This window comes from Xenopus laevis, chromosome 6S (genome assembly GCF_017654675.1).
Source record: "Xenopus laevis strain J_2021 chromosome 6S, Xenopus_laevis_v10.1, whole genome shotgun sequence".
Taxonomy (NCBI): Eukaryota; Metazoa; Chordata; class Amphibia; order Anura; family Pipidae; genus Xenopus; species Xenopus laevis.
This window is the reverse complement of record NC_054382.1, coordinates 43703068-43720714: the sequence shown is the minus strand read 5'-3', so window position 1 is coordinate 43720714 and position 17647 is coordinate 43703068. Positions and strand designations below refer to the sequence as shown.

The 17647-nt window shown below is 39.2% G+C and overlaps 1 protein-coding gene across 1 annotated transcript in view; it reads left to right on the top strand.

Annotated features, from left to right (window-relative positions):
* The first annotated feature begins 1957 nt into the window (after positions 1-1957).
* The window catches only part of snrk.S (SNF related kinase S homeolog), a 39700-nt gene continuing 24010 nt past the window's right edge, over positions 1958-17647 (top strand). Inside the window, exon 1 of the mRNA XM_018269314.2 lies at positions 1958-2284. The gene's annotated coding sequence lies outside the window, so the exon portion shown is untranslated. The remainder of the gene's footprint in view (positions 2285-17647) is intronic.

Here is a 17647-nt window from a genome sequence, read left to right as displayed (position 1 = left end):
TTAAAATATGCCTTTTTAGGTGGGTTCAATTTCAGCAATATTCTTGCCAGAGGGCAATAATTTAAAATATAAGAGCAGCTGTAGCACTCCTTATTGGAAAGTAAACAAGTGTATTTAGGCAATGTTTTGACCCTTCCTTGGTAAGGGGGAGGGGGTCAGCTCTTGGGTGGTAAATAATTGGTTGTATGTGTGACCAAGCAGGTTTTAAAAGGGTAAGATAAGACCCAAAACATTCACCTTACAATAAGGAGTGCTCAGGTCTAGACTGAGAGTCAATATATTCCTCCAAGTACACAGAGGCCTAAACAGCCCCCACCACTGAACAGTGACTGTCTATGGCATCTTACAGCATTTGCCAAAACCCACATATTGCCAGCCTGGGCCTGCGGGTGCTGGAACATTTTCTATATTTAGATGCAGAGTATAGTAGCATATTCATTAGACTGAGAAGCAAACAGTCCTTCACAAAAAACACCAACCTGTCATTTGCCAGACTAGCAAGACTTCCAATTCAGACCACTTCCACATTATTATCCATGATTTATAATAGAGTCAGCATATAAAGAAGTGAGACTTTCCAGGCTGGTTCCTATACACACTCTAGGCTTAATATCACCAAGGGGCAAAAAGATCAAAGGTCGAATTTCAAGCTTATGTGAATTTTTTTTACTCTAATAAATTTGAATATACTCACAACTCGATTGGGAGGTTATTTCAGCAAAAATGCGAACGTCTAAAACTCAAAAGAATATTAGCGACCCGAAAACTTGAAGCAAATTCGAATTCGACTAAAACTTGAATCTAGTTTTTTCTCCGAAAAAAACTTGACAGGAAGGCTAGTAACTAGGGATGCACCGAATCTACTATTTTGGATTCTGAACAGCCGAATCCTTCTCGAAAGATTCGGCCGAATACCGATCCGAATTTGAATATGCAAATTAGGGGTGGGAAGGGGAAAACATTTTTTAGTCCCTTGTTTTCTAACAAAAAGTCACGTGATTTCCGTCCCCGTCCCTAATTTGCGTGCGCAAATTAGGATTCAAATTCAGTTTGGACGGGCAGAAGGATTGGGCCAAATCCGAATCCTGCTGAGAAAGGCAGAATCTTGGATTTTGGTGCATCCCTACTAGTAACATCTTCAAATGGGTCACTGGACCTCTGCCATTGACTTCTACATGAACTCGGCAGGTTTTAGGTGGCGTACTATAAAATTCGAGTTGTTCCCAGTAGGGATGCACCGAATCCACTATTTTGGATGCGGCCGAACCACCGAATCCTTAGTGAAAGATTCTGCCTAATACCGAACCAAATCCTAATTTGCATATGCAAATTAGGGGTGGGAAGGGGAAAAACGTTTTACTTCCTTGTTTTCTGACAAAAAGTGATTTGCATATGCATAATTAGGGTTCGGATTCGGTTCAGCCTGGCAGAAGGTTTCGCCCAAATCCGAATCCTGCTGAAAAAGGCTGAATCCTGGCTGAATCCCGAACCGAATCCTGGATTCGCTGCATCCCTAGTTCCCAGGGTCGAGGTATAATAAATCTCAAATTCGAATTTGGATTATTCCCAACTCAAATTTGTGAGTTTCCAACTCAAAAATTCAAATTCCAATTTACAATTCTACCCTTAATAAATCTGCCCCAGGCCAACTGTCATAACCTGCTGTTCCTAGGAAGTTCCTGGAGTACTGTGTCACACACTTTCTTCTCCACTAGGGGGCATTAACACATTGTTGCCAATGTCACACAACGGGAAACCAAACCCATAAAGATCAAACACTGAAAATGTACAGCCTTTTAGGATGGATAAACTGTATGGACGTCCATGATTTGCTCGCTTCTATAGATATGATTACAATGAGCCTGCTATTGCTGCACCTCCTATGAGAACAGACACTCGTTAGCGACCCTAGCAGCCACGCCCATGAGGGTGACGACGTCCGTCATTACTCAGTCCCGCCCATCGTCTGGACGTCAGGGAAGGGCGGGTCGGTGTGCTAGTGCGCTTGCGCGGCGTTCTGGCTCGTACCCCTGCAGCGGTGGATAATAACAGCAAGCCCCATCATGTTGCTGTGCAGTGTCAATGCAGCTGCAAGGAGAGCTTCGTGCTGCCCAATGGGGGAGCTGCCATATTAACAGGGGGACCATAGGCGTGCAGAGTGTGTCGATTAAGGAACATATTACTGGAACTTCTAGCCAAGGATTTGCACTGGATTCCTAGCAGCCATCTCCCGGAAAGCCTGCACCGTGCCCTCGCCTCCCTCCCTTTCCTCTACTGCATGGATGTAAGTTATTCACCTATTGTAATCTTTCTTTCAGTGAGCTGCTGGAGCAGGCATCCTAACACCACTACCGCCGATATGTACTACAACTCCCAGCGTTCCCTGGGAACCCTTTAAGGCGAGATCTGTAGTTTGCCAACTGCATCATGGAAGCCTAAACATGTATGATGATCTGTACGCCAGTGTGTACACTATGCAGCTGCCTTGGCCTCGGTCTTTATGGCTGTGTGCAGAATAAAGGGCATGGGATAGCGATTTATTTATGTATATGGAAATGATTGCTTGTTTTTTGTATGTAACAAGCATTGGTGCTGCTCATCCGTCATTTCCAGCCTTTGTATCCGTGCTGTTGTTGACTAACTGCAACACACACACATCCTGCTTCTACACTCAACCCCTTCCATACATACAGTGTTACCCTTTTATTAGAAATGTCATAAGTTTCTGGGAGTTGTAGTCCATCAATGATCGTCATATTGGGAGCAGGATATGAAAATGTATTGAAACTAGTGCTTTGTTTCCCATTACTGGTCAGCACTATGCAACAATTTAGAAGCTGATTTCCTCCATCAAGTTGAGACTGTTGTTTTTACTGCCTCCCTATCCAAATTGGATTAATAAACTGGAATAAAAATATTATAAATCTCCCCCCCCCCACTTCCTCTTTCAAACACTGGGTGAACTTCATTAGTATATGGGTACAGTAACTGAGGCTTGTTGTGAGTCAGCTGTGCTAGTGGTTTGTTTTTCTATTTTTGGAGTCCTTCAACAGAATGGATTGTGTGCTAAATTATATAGCCTTTTGACAGCTTCTTATTTGATTGGGACCAATTATTTCTATTATGTGTTCTTAAAAGCTGCGTGTTACCCAGTATTCTGCTTCTGGCACATATTTGATGGTAGTATTGATGCACATCTGGGTGGTACAAGATGACTGTGGGTGCCTTATTCTCTATAACTGCTTTAGAATAAATGGGGGCAATGTGGGAACTTCATTGACTACCATTTTAGAAAACAATTAACTGTTCAGCCTATGGTTATCAGGGCTTTCTGCCCCCCTTAATACAGTTCTAATGGTAACATTTGCCTTGGATGGCAGCCCTGAACATATTGCATCAAGATATGAATGAAAATGAAGGTGTGTGTGACTAAGAATAGCATATGCTGACAAAGGCATGAATTCTTATTCTGCAAATCTGAAATTGCTCCAAGATCTACCCCTACCATATATATTTTTAAGACACTGCAGTAATACAGGCATGGAAACTGTTTATAAGTTGCAACCTAATTCATTTATGTTTGAATACAATTTGCTTGTATGTGTATATAGATGTGATATAGATCGATATATAATTATAATTTGCATTCCATACTGCAGCACAAGGGATGGCCAGATACAATGGGCAATGCAGGCTCAGGAGCAGAAATACTAAAACAGAATACAGGGGCTGCCCATTTACATACCTACTCCAATGTGTAAATTATTAGGGCAGTAGCACACCTGGGGTTTAGACTTCACAAGGCTCTCAGGAAAGACCACTGTGGCCAGAACACCTTTTCCCACCTATCATCACTTCCCATTCAAAGGAATAGGTAATGATTTGCCTTTCAGATGCTAAGGCCAAAGTTGAACAGAGCCCACCTGAACAGTTTGGTGTTCCCAAGTAGTGCCCATCTCTCGATGCCATAGGCAGAATCTTTAACTTGCTTTTGATATGGAAGTAGCAACAGGCAGGAAAAGATATTGTGATTGTTACAGTTTTATCAAAATGTCCGTTGTGCCATAGCCCTAACTGGGTATGGGTTTAAGATGACAGGCCCTCACCGCACAAAGCGCGTTTGGAAGGAAAACTGCCAAAGTGACCTCTTTACACCATCCTGACCCCCTTCTTTGATGTCACTGGCAGCAACTCAATTTTTGAAGCTGTCCGATGAATTTGCTTTTACTAAATCTAACATACGAAATGATTTATTATTTCCGATTGTGAATGAATAATCCTGTACTGTCAATTTCTCGTGCCTCTAAGGTTTTAATTTATTCATTGACATTATTTGCCTAGGGCTGTGCCAGCAGAACATTGCACTGACTTTAATTTTCTAGTGCTGAAAGTGTAACTTGTACAGGGGGTATTTTATTCATTGGTGCTTTATGTTAGCTTGGAAACAGGCTGGCTGAACATGGGACTTGATCCAGGCAAAATAAAGAACAGAGCTCAGCTGGTGCTGGCATTTTCCAAAACTGCTCTAAAATTTGAAAAGGATATCCTGTACGCTAGCCACCTGCTCAGGAGCCGATGGGCATGGAAAAAATTATGTAGGATGATTGTACGTACTGTAATGCAAACCACCTGTATAGCTGAGCCCTTTAAGCAGTTGCCTTCCACATTATATATTGTGTACAGATAAATGATAATCTTCCATTTTTCTCTTTTAAATAAAATCAGATTGCAACTTTTTTTTTTTTTTAACTTTGCTGAAATCACAAGAATACTAATTCCCCAGAGAAAATATTTAAATGGCACAGAGCAGGGGTTTCATGGATGCTGAGATTTGTACTTTAACATGAATTTGAGGGCATCTTTGCTTTGTGTTCTGTCTCACTGGCAAGTAGGTTGTGTACTGGTTAGAGCAGATATCTGGCCTGTAAACCAGGAATAGTCAATGTTGTGTTTTTCAGCAATTTCAGAGTTGCAACTCCCATAATGCTCCCACCAGTATTTGCTTGAGGCAGCTGAACATATACAGTATAAAAGCTTTGACTTTATGTAAACCATTGTATTTTGTAATGCCATTTTGCTTTTTGGTCATTTCTAAATGTTTAGTGACTGTTATCAGTATTTGCTTCCAAAATGTATCTCTTGGCTTCCGAGTTAATGGCCCTTATTGTGATGGCATTATAATATTTGCATTTATTTACTGGCATGTAACTAGAGTGTTCATTTATGGCCTGATTATATGTAAGGACTAGGTTCCATTATTATTTGCTTAAAGGGATGGTTATTATTATTATTATTACCATGTATTTTTAAAGCACCATCATATTGCACAGTGCTAGTTGTTCAGCTTTTAGTTAACGTTAAATATGTTATAGAATGACTAATGCTAAGCAACTTTTCAATTGGGCTTAATTTTTTCTTTATTGTAGTTTTTTAATTATTTGCCTTTTTTTCTTTTGACTCTTTCCAGTTTTCAAATGTGGGTCAATGACCACATCTAAAACAAATGCTGTGTAAGGTTACAAATGTATTGTTATTGCGTATTTTTATTAATTAACTATCTATTCAGGCCCCTATTCAAGTATAAAATAATGTTGCAGAGCAACTCAAGCATGCAAAAAGTTCCTGGGGATTCCAAATAAGGGCTGTGACTGGCTATTGGTAGCACCTATGTGGACTTGCAACCAACAGGAGGCTATGTTGTTCAGTATACATGTTTTTTTTTATGCAACTAAAGCTTGCCTTTAAGCCAGGAATTCAAAAAGTGGCAGCAACATCCAAGGTGTCAAAGAGCAACATTTTCTCATGAGCTACTGGTTGGGGATCACTGCCTGTGAGTAAGTGCCCCAATAGGCACGAAACGCGTTAGGTCTTCATGTCCTAATAAATTTTTCTACTTTTTACATTTGTTTCTTTATTTTTGGAGATCCTCACATCCTTTTGGATACAGTGTTTTTGATCACTGCTCTACACCATACTAAAAAAGTTATGGTGAACAGCCCCTTTAAGTTGACTTTTAGTGTATTATAGAATGGCTAATGCTAAGGAACTTTTCAGTTAGCCTCAATTTTTTTCTTTTTTATAGTTTTTTTAATGATTTGCCCATTTCTTATGATTAATCTGCTGGAGGTCACTGACACCAACATCTATAAACAAATGATCTGTAAGGCTACCATTTTATTGTTATTGCTACTTTTTGTTACTTTGCTTTTCAGGCCTGCCCTCTCCTATTCATATTCCAGTGTCTCATTCAGATCAATGGCTGAGTGCTAGGGAGATTTAGACTGCTGAAATTCATAACTGGCAAGCTGCTGAAAAAGACAACTCATTGACATAAAGCAAAAGGGCGCAAAGTTTGTTGTTCATGTAGAATACCAGTACATCATTGCCTATATGGTTAAGGCATTTTCCTTTTACCTTTTCTGGTCCTAAAGAGAGGGTCCTAACAGAATATGAGTTACCTGTATAACATCAGCATATTCTGTAGGACAGAAATTGACAAGACCAGAAATTGTCCTGTCTATGCACGTGAGGCAGATTTTGGTCAAGAAATTCTTTAATGCATCCACTGGCCAAAATAAGTAGTCTCACTTAAACAGAAAGCAAAACCAACTAATTCATAATCAGCCTGTGAGTGTGCATATCATATGATTATGTAGGACAGGGTTCCTTAACTTCTTAGGGGACTCAACTCAAACCAAAAAATTGGTTATTACTAATTAAATCCTTGTTTTAATTACATGTTATTGGAAGCCATTACAAATGTCTAAGGGCTCTTCACATGGGTGGTTTTACCTGCGCTCCATTGCATTCAGTTTTAATGTGTTTCACTGCAGGGGATGCAGAACAAAACAATGCTTTCTTCCAGGGCTGTACCTGGACAGATGCATGTAATCGCTAAACGTTCAGTGCTTACATGTATCTATGTGAATACAGGCCCTGAAGAAATGAAAGAATGCTGCACAACAAGGCTCATGGTTTTGTCTTCAACCAAAAAAGGTGGTCTCTAAACATGACAAATGTCTAAAAATATATGTGTGCAGCTGAAGGGAGTGGCCGTGTGAGAACTTATGTAAGATCTTGTCAAACCTAACAAGAAACAAGCTTGTGATTCACAAGTGTTTATTTCTGGTAGCCAATGTTTAGCCCATATAGCGTGAATAAATAGAAGTATTTTCTTATTCTCTTTGAATTTAGCATGATAAATAAGAGGCAGGTCAGTTCCCTTCACACGTAGAAAGTTCTTAGCAAACCTATGTCTTCAATTACTTTCTGGGTAATAATTTCCTTTTAGTTTTGGCACATGGATCAAGAGCTTCCCCCTCTTTAGTGGATAGAATGATGAGGTAGTATCCACCTATCGAATATAGATGACCTTAACAATAGTGGCTTCTATTGTTGTCAGCCCTAATTTTGTAATTTATAGGGGCAGGACACCCCCTCCCAAATAACCAATTGTTCATTTATAAACACAGAGCACATTTGCACCCTGCAACCAATTTGTTTTTGTTTTTCTAGCCAGCTGTTGTTGAACAACAAAAACAAATATTTGATTGGTTGCCAGGGGTTACTGCCCAGGTGCAAATTTGCTCAGTGTTTATAAATGAGACCCACTAATGTGTCAACTGTCAAATGTGTCAATCGGCTTATTTTCAGTCTATTGCTGTAACTTACAAGGTTGGATACAGTCTGCCTAGGGATTTAATAAATCACTGTGTGTGTGTTTACCACAATGGCATCATGGTCTGCACTGTTCATTAGTGAAGGGCGGGTGGCAAGGAATCCCACTCACAATACTCTCTGCCTCTTGCTGCTTAGCTTGGCTACCTTCAAGGCATGTGCATTAATGACTCCCAGCAGTAAATCCATGTTGTGTCTGATCTCGACTGTCTCGTCTGCTTAACCAATTTAAACCTGAGCATCTAGGGCTGCCTCCTTGGATTGTCTCCTCAACTGAAGAGCCTAAAAACTATATGGTGACATGTAACCTTTATTTTTAGTTTAACTGTTTATTTTTCTGATTATAACCACTTCAGGTGCAGTTCATCTATCTGAATTTCATGTTCTGCATTCAATGCTCTTCGTAAAAAAAAAAAAATAAACTCATAATATGGTGCTGTAGTTTAACCCAGATATCTAATCCCAGTGATAAATCACAGCACAATGCCTCTAGAAAAAAAGAACACATTTTATTTTATGACCATCCAGGGTTTGCATTCTTAAAAAATAGTGAAAAATATACTATAAATAGCAGTATTGGTTTTCTTTCTAATTGTTAGCCATTGTATTATGCTCATTGCTTTGCTGTGGCATCTGCCAGCATCAGACATATTGTAATGCTGGCAGCAAACTGAAACTCCCTTTGCTAGGGTCTTGTAAGACTTATAGTATAGCATTACAAGTACTTGCTTAATTTATTGTCACATAACAATGTCTTATTATATCCCGCTACTTTCAGGAGTGAATAGTAAATTTGACCTTTGTCTCTTGTTGTGTGCCTCACCTTATAGTGAACAACTTACAGGTGAGTTTTTTTCTGTATTTTATTTTTACACAAAAGTCCTCCTTTGAGTTATTGGTGTGACACAAGGTAATGCGGTCAGATGGCTGACACTTTTTGGCTGCAAGCATATACCAGCTAATGTAGAATACAGTCAGGTGAATTAAATACTTTTAAAGCCAAGTAAAGCCCCTTTGTAGCCCCAAAACAAACAAACTTGTAAGGAAGAATCACTGACTGAAGTTTATCAGAGCACAAGTCACATGACTGGGGGAACCTGGGAAACTGACAAAATGTCTAGCCCCATGACAGATTTTAAAATTAAATTAAAAAAATCTGTTTGCTCTTTTGAAAAACTGTTTCAGTGCAGATTTCTGCTGGAGCAGCAATATTAACTGATGCAGTATCCCTTTAAACTTCTGTGTTTATCATAGGTAGATACAAAGGGCCGTAGCTACAACTTGTGATTTTTGGAGAATGTTCTACTTTTTACCAGCATCATTGTGTCATTTCTCAAAATGTTTTACTTGTTTGATTCTTGGGAAACAACCTGCTGTTTGAACTTGTACTGCAGCATTTCTGTGGTAAAGGGTTACTGTAACATGTTATTATGTAGGTATGTTTACTTTTTTGTACAATCATATGTTTTGAACATATAAAACTAGATGTAATGCTAGCTTTAAAAGTAGTAGGATTTCCAATTCTATTCATGGTTTATTAAATTAGGTAATGAGTGGTTTGAGAGCAAGAGATCAGTGTTGATGAAGGAGCATTATACACCGACATTGATTCACTGACACCAGCGGTGAAACTAGAGTTTGGGGGCCCTCTGCAGAGGAGCTTTTGGCACCTCCACTGTCCCCACCACTACCAATTACAGTAGGTCCTTTTAAGACCCACAGTACCAGCCCAGCACCCTGGGTTTGTGAGGGCTTAAAGGAGAACTAAACTAAAACCTAAAAATGAATACGGTTAAATATGCTTATTTTATATACTGATCTTTCTGCATCAGCCTAAAAGTTCAGTATTTCTATAACAGTAATTATGAAGGCCTGATGCACAGGATCTGACATTGCATATGCTCAGTATGCTCTGGAAACTGTTGAAAGGCTAAACTTAAGGTGGCCTACACGGGCCGATAAAAGTTGGGCTTCCCCTATCGATATCTGGCCGAAAGTTGGCAAGATGTCGACCGGACAGGGCTAATAATCCCGTCGGATCGCGGACCACATCTGTTCGTTAATGTTGTCCCGCAATCCGACCGTCCGTACTCCTGCATTTTGATCCAATTGTTGTGCTCTAGGGCCTCAAGGTGGGCATTTCTAGGAGAGATCCGCTCGTTTGGCAACATCGCCAAACAAACGGATCTCTCTGTGTATGGCCACCTTTAAAGGTTGTTTCAAATCATCAAGCGTAAAATGAGGTTTGCCTTAAAGTGTTACTGACACTAAAAATTTTCTTTTGAAAGTATTAATCTACGTTAAAAGTTACCTATAGGTCACATTGACCGTTTTTGGCTGATAGTTCTACTTTTGTAAGTAATTGTTATTTGAAGTCCTTAAACCTGACTGTTTTGTCACCCTGACTGTCGCATCTCAGCCTGTCAGTTAGAGTTTCTAATGCTAATGGACTCCTGCTGCACAAATATGGCAGCCCCCTCATACAGGAACATGGTAATGTAAAAGTATCAGGCAAATACTTTTATGGCAAAATTATAAAAAGCATTCAAAGACAAAGACATGTTATGATAGATAATAAAAAAGGTTATTTACTGAAGTCAGTATCTCTTTAAAGAAATCAGCAGTCACCTCCTGTCCCTGATTTCTTTTTAGGATCACTAGGATGGCAAACAGAGGAATGTGCACAGAAATAATCTATTTTTACCTAACTCCAATATTCAGTCCAGATTCTAAATAATTATCCTGTCTGCTGTAGGATTATTTGCTGCTATAATCTTAACAATCAAAACAAATGACTGTTTATGTCATAATTTTTCAATAGTGTCTTTCTTCTTGAATACAGATATTTCCAGTTTGTTTCTCAGACATAGTTTAGTTTTCCATAACATGGTTCAGTTCTTGTTGCATTGCTGCTAAGCAAGCATATAGAAACCCCTTATATTCCTTCCCATGATGCAGAGCCAGTGGAGTTAGCTCTCAATGTTTTCTGGTTGTGTAGGGTAATTGGGACATTCATCAAGCAAATCTGTACTAAATGCAAATGTTTGCCTGATAATATGAAACGTTGCTATGTGAAGGATTGCTTTGGTGGCTTGTTGTTCTAAGCAGCTTAAAAGCATCTCCAATCCACTTAAATGCCATGCAGCCTTGATGCATTCAGCAGTGTATTTGGGTTAGAGCTAATCACATGTCTTGTGTTTATTTTCCTGCTATTTAATGTTGGTTATGATTGATAAGGGAAGGGTTGTTATGGAGCTGCTAAGTTAACCCCTCTTGATGTGATAATATACTTTGGCTAATAAGTTCTAAACTGTTTGGTAAAGTGACACCTCTAAATTTAAGATTTTGCAAGGATGTTTTAGAAGGATAACACAGCGTATGAGGTGCTTTATGAGGTGCAGACTAATTGGACTTTGCACAAACCGTAATTTTTTCTAAAATCAGGACATTTTTATGTAAAGTCAGGGAAGGGCCCCTATTGAAATGCATAATAAATTGGTGGGACCACATCAATAATGTTAACTGTGGAAAAGCTGTGGGGTACTTAAAACTGACATTTCACTGTATTCATTGAACTACGTTCAAAGCAGCCAAACATTGATACAAGAGGTGACGAGGGCCCTGCTCAAAAGTCTTAAATTCAAGGAATTAAAGGGATACTGTCATGGGAAAACATGTTTTTTTCAAAATGCATCAGTTAATAGTTTCGGTATTGAAATCCATTTTTCAAAAGAGCAAACAGATTTTGTTATATTCAATTTTGAAATCTTACATGGGGCTAGACATATTGTAATTTTCCCAGCTGGCCCCAGTCATGTGACTTGTGCTCTGATAAACTTCAGTCACTCTTTACTAGGGTTGCCATCCGGCCGGTATTTTACCGGCCTAGCCGGTAAAACACCTGCCAAGGCCTGGGCCGGTATTACAAATTTACCGGCAATGTAGCTGCCGGTAAATTTGTAATACACCTAACAAAAGCCCGTGGCTTTCCCCCAAACTCACCTATTTTGCTGGCTTCTTGTCAACTGCAGTGCTGAGGCTCCACCCCCTTTATGTCAAGATCCTCCCCAGCCAATCACACGCAATGGCTCTGCCCCTTTTGACGTCAAGGCCCACCCCTTTGAAGTCGTGACCCGCCCCTTTGTTTCCGCCCCCTGGAACTTTTATTAAAAGGTGGCAACCCAGTCTTTACTAGGGATGCACCGAATCCACTGTTTTGGATTCGGCCGAACCCCCGAATCCTTCATGAAAGATTTGGCCGAATCCGAATCCTAATTTGCATATGCAAATTAGGGGGTGGGAAGGGGAAAAACAATTTTTACTTCCCTGTTTTGAGACAAAAGGTCACACAATTTCCCTCCCGCCCCTAATTTGCATATGTAAATTAGGATTTGGTTCGGCCAGGGAGAAGAATTCAGCCTAATCCGAATCCTGCCGAAAAATGCCGAATCCCGAACCGAATCATGGATTCGGTGCATCCCCTACTCTTTACTGCTGTACTGCAAGTTGGAGTAATATCACCACCTCCCTTTCCCCCTCCCCAGCAGTCTAACAACAGAACAATGGGAAGGAAACGAGATAGCAGCTCCATAACACAAGATAACGGCTCCCTGGAAGATCTAAGAACAGCACTAAATAGTAAAAGCCAAGTCCCACTGAGACTGATTCAGTTATCAGGGATCCCCAACCTTTTGAACCCGTGAGCAACATTCAGATGTAAAAGGAGTTGGGGAGCAACACAAGCATGAAAAATGTTCTTGGGGTGCCAAATAAGTGCTGTTATTGGCAATTTTGTTGCCCCTATGTGGATTGTCAACCTACATTGAGGCTCTGTTTAGCAGTACACCTGATTTTTATACAACCAAAACCTGCTTTGAAGCCTGGAATTCAATAATATGACCTGCTTTGAGGCCACTGGGAGCAACATCCAAGGGGTCGGAGAGCAACATGTTGCTCACGAGCTACTGGTTGGGGATCACTGAGTTACATTAAGTAGGAGAAATAACAGCCTGCCAGAAAGTAATTCCATCCTAAAGTGCAGGCACAAGTCACATGACTGGGGCAGCTGGGAAACTGACAAAATGTCTAGCCCCATGTCAGATTTCAAAATTGAATATAAAAAAATCTGTTTGCTCTTTTGAGAAATGGATTCAGTGCAGAATTCTGCTGGAGCAGCACTTTTAACTGATGTGTTTTGGAAAAAACATGTTTTCCATGACAGTATCCCTTTAAGGAAAACTACTTGTACACCTGGCCCCTCTGAATTAGTTATTCCTGCTGCTGTGGCATAAAGGAGGACTGAGCCCCCCACCACATGCATAATAAAGAAAACTCCAGCACGGGAGTTAGATATTGAATGGGAATAACTCTTTTGTTTACTTGTGTCAAGCAAAGTTGCAACATTTCAGAGGTGTTCCCCCTTCATAAGGACTGTACATTTTGTTGCCAGACCTACCATTTTGTATTATATTTATATAACGTGAGTCCTAGAAGTTGCTTAGAGTTTCGCTATAAATACTTTTTCATCAATTAAGTGGCAGTAGCAGCTTTGTGACCTAAACATTGGTATAGAACTAGTTATCCTCCTCATTTTTGCTACTGTTAAAAAAGGCTTCTACTGAATTCAAGTGGATCATGGCGACCCACCCAAGGGTTACTGATCCCTGGTTTAATTGGTTTAAACACACTAACATGAAAATGTTAAAAAAAAAAAAGTAGCAGGGTCCCTCTCTTCAGCCTAGCGGCTGTGATTCCTGGAGCTTTCTGGGTGTTGATGCTTGGTAAAAATGCACTGTAAATGAAATAGTAAGAAATCACTGTGTATCACTGCAGGTTTAATGTACAGCAGCCCATTATCATGTTAGAATACTTAAACAGTGGTTTAATATAGAGAAATGTGTGAAGCGCTTGAGTGAGCTTGGAGCCATAAAAATTATGAAAGGTCACAAGGGACTACTGTGAATCCTGTAAGACAACCTTGATATAGGAAAAGATGACAAATCTGTTGGACTGTTTTCTCTAAGGGCTTTTTTAAAATAAACTTGTATACAGTAAAAGGAGGAGGAGGAGCAAAACTACTTTACACTGTCAAAATGCAGGCCCAAATATGTCAAATGAAGCTACTGTCAATTACTAATGCAAAAATGGTTTAAAATATCAAAACCAACTGTCTGATAATTTTCTAGGAATTTACTGTTCAATTATATAATGTGGTTTTAATATGTTTTTTCACACAAAAAAAGCGTAATGTAGAGAGAGCTCTTAACCGTTTAACAGTTCTGTAGGTCCTTTCTAGAGATGTGCGGGTCGGGTTACATTCTTTTTAAGTCAGACCCAGACAATAGAAAGGTATTAACATTGCTTTCTATAGCAAATGCATTTACAAATACATTTTAAATATTTTAAACAGAAATTTACTAATAACGGAAAGGACATCTCTCATAGACTACCATTTTATACAAATAATCCAAATTTTTAAAAATGATTTTCTTTTTCTCTGTAATAATAAACCAGTACCTTGTATTTGATCCAAACTAAGATATAATTAATCTTTATTGGAAACAAAACCAGCCTATTGTGTTTATTCAATGTTTACATGATTTTCTAGTAGACTTAAGGTATGAAGATCCAAATCAAGGAAAGAACCGTTATCCGGAAAACCACAGGTCCCAGGCATTCTGGAGGACAGATCCATACCTGTATACATAGAAATTGTTTAGAATGCAATTTTCTTTCACTATACAAATTTCTTTTTTGGGCGGAGGACCCTTTTAAAATTGTGTGGGATGAAATAGCTAAAAATACATACACAAGGAAATTGCAACAGGAATCAGACTTTCATTAAAATGCAGTTATATCCTGTGTCGGTGTGAGTAGAAATACAGTAATGCATATCCTATAGCATTGCTTTGTAAGAGCATACTGATACACAGCCTGTCACAATTCATCCATACATTTGTAAAAACAGGGACAAGCTTCTGTCCTCAGAAAATAAACTGATTAAATGCACTGGAACACAAAAAATGTGTAAAATTATTAGGAGATAAAGTCAGGTGTCTAACTTCATTTTACTTTATAATAGTTATTTAATTATTGCCTTCCGATTCTGCCTCTTTCAAGCTTTCAAATGGGGGCCACTGACCCCATCAGCTGAAAACTGTTTCTCTCTGTGGCTACCATTTTATTGTTGTTATTTTACTTTCTATGTAATCCCTCTCCAATTCATAGTCCCGTCTCTTTTTCAAACCAGTGTCTGGTTGCTAGGGTAAATAAGACCCTTGCAACCAGATAGCTGCTGAACAAAAAGCTGAATAACTGAAAACCATAAAAAATATAGACCAACTGCAAATTGGCTTAGTATATCAATGTCTACCCCTTTAAGAGCGAAGCAAGGAATCACCACATGCCAAGCAGTTTGCATGTTTTGTAATTATGCAAAAAGATTTCTTTCATTGCATGGAAATTGTTTGACATGTGGCGATTCCCAGCAATCCTGACAGAAAAGTATTTTTTTTTTTGCAACAAAGCACCCCATCTGCCATCACTCAAGCAGCTTATGGCATTCCTTATGATCTGATCTCTGCACACTTAGGGGCAGATTTACTAAAGGGCGAAGTGACTAACGTTAGCGAAAATTCGCCAGCGTGACGTCATTTCGTTAATTCACTTATTTACTAACGGCAAAGGCATAACTTCGCTAGCGAAGGAGATAGACTCTAGTGGTAATTCGCTCCCTTACGCCTGCGAACTTACACTCTGGCGAAGGGACGTAACTACGCAAATTCACTAAGATGTGGATTTTACTGAACGTTACCTCTTACGCCCAAAAAAAAGCTGGCGACTTTTCATTTTTCAGGGTGATAGGCTGCAAAAGATCGTAAATTTTTTCTGGGCTACCCAGCTTCCCCCCTACATTTCCTAACATATGGCACACAAACTATACAATGGGATCATGTGTAGGGAAATATAACAACTCTATTTTATTTTATTAAGGTTTCCCGGGCTTGTGTAATATATTGGCTGCAACATATCAAGTCAAGTCAACCTTTACTTCCCGCCGTATGCAAATTAGCCAACGCTAGCACACCTTCACTTGCCGCAGTAATGCTAGCGCTACTTCGCCAGCGTTCGGGGCCCTGGACGCAACTTTGGATTTTAGTGAATTAGCGTTGTTCTTGCAAATTTACCCTGGCGAAGTTTTTCATTGTGAGCGAACCAGATGCTAGCGCAAATTCGTTGCTTAGTGAATCTGCCCCTTACTGCTTCTGTTGTGTAAACACCTTTTGCTTGTTATGTATTGACCTGTTTATCTAGGGGTGTTTTCTTGGGCAAGCATAGTCAGTATGCACAGTTGAGCACAGCTTTGCTTTTTTTGTGTTTAATGCACTGATAATGGTGTAAATAGGACAGATTTTCAGGCTTCCACTATCCTTTATTGATTTTACTGCACAGTGATACTCTGCTCATTTCATACAACGCATCTGGACTAAAAGTGCCTTTACACTAAATGTCAAGAGTACAGTAAGATTGTTATTTAGACAAGAACATACCAGGAGCCAAGACCTACACCTGCACTCCTCGTTTTTCCTATATTTTAGCCCAACTTGCACTTACTTTGCATTGGCATGTAGGCTTAAACTGTAGTCAGATGGTAGATTATAGTACAAACCTTATTCACAGTAAGAAAGCAGCTTAAATGTCATACAGTGGCTGTTATATGAGAATATGTGTGTTATGGCAAACAAGGGCCTTGCATTCTTTTATTTTTTTATTACTTGAACAAATCCTTTTAAATCCAGCATTTATAATTCCCCAGACCCCATTCTTCTAATTGGGCATTGGCTTAGTCCAATGGCAGCTGACCTTTTTCCTCAACTGAACCTTTAGGAATAATTAAAAATTTGAACTCGGAATATGAATATTTATTTTAATTATTTGCAACTATTTTTTTTCTCCTTGCATGCATGTCACAGACAGCTACAAATGGCACATATTATTTATTTATTTGTTTGTTTAGAGACTGGAAACTTTGGAATTCCAGCTTGTGGGCAAATACAGGAAGTTGAAGGTTTTTTTTACAGCTGAAGTGGCAAAGGTTGCCTGTCCCTGGTTTACATAGATCTTATCAGGAAAGAATGACATTCCTTCATCAAAGTGGTGACTATGCAGTCAGAAAGCTCTATGCTGAATATTTTTCTGAAGAAACTAACCCCCCAATCAATCATTTTAAGAGGATATAAATATATATTATTGTTATTGCGGTCGTAGCATTTAGCGTTCATAATTAGTTAAGGCCATATTGTTTAAGTACTGCAATAAAAGCTTGATATTAGAAGTCTTTAAGCTGAGCAGTGTTCTTTATTATTTTGTGTGTATCACTGTGTGACTGTGACCTTTTATTGTAAGCTGCACTGAGGCAGAGACTGATGGTAATAACGAACAATATCATGAAATATACATGTTGGTTCTATAAAAAATAAAGGATAATAATAACATTAATAAGGCAGTGAACAGCAAAAAGTGCTTACTGTCCATCATTGAATCATGATGCTATGTATCTTGCTCACACATTGCAGGTTAGAAAAACACACACACACCTGAAGTCTCGCAGGCAAGTGTAACAAGTGAAAATGCCTATCTTTGCTAACTCACAATCGGCCTTTTCATGGCCTGGAATTTTTATTTTTTGATATAAATATTTATTTGCAAGTGAATAACCTTACAGATTATTTGCTACTTTAGATATATTCTGTAATGTCAGTGCGACCACCTACTATCTGATTGGTTACATGTGTCTAGGTACAACTGAAGACTTGTAGTAAAAATAGAGAATTATCAAATCTCTTGCTAGTTCCCAAGGACTGGTTTTCAGCCAGTAATTTCATGTCTCGGTATCAATTCTTATTATTCTGCCTATGTAGAGAAGTTTCTGGAATATCCTGTCATGTCTGAAGCTCATCTGTAAGGCTAA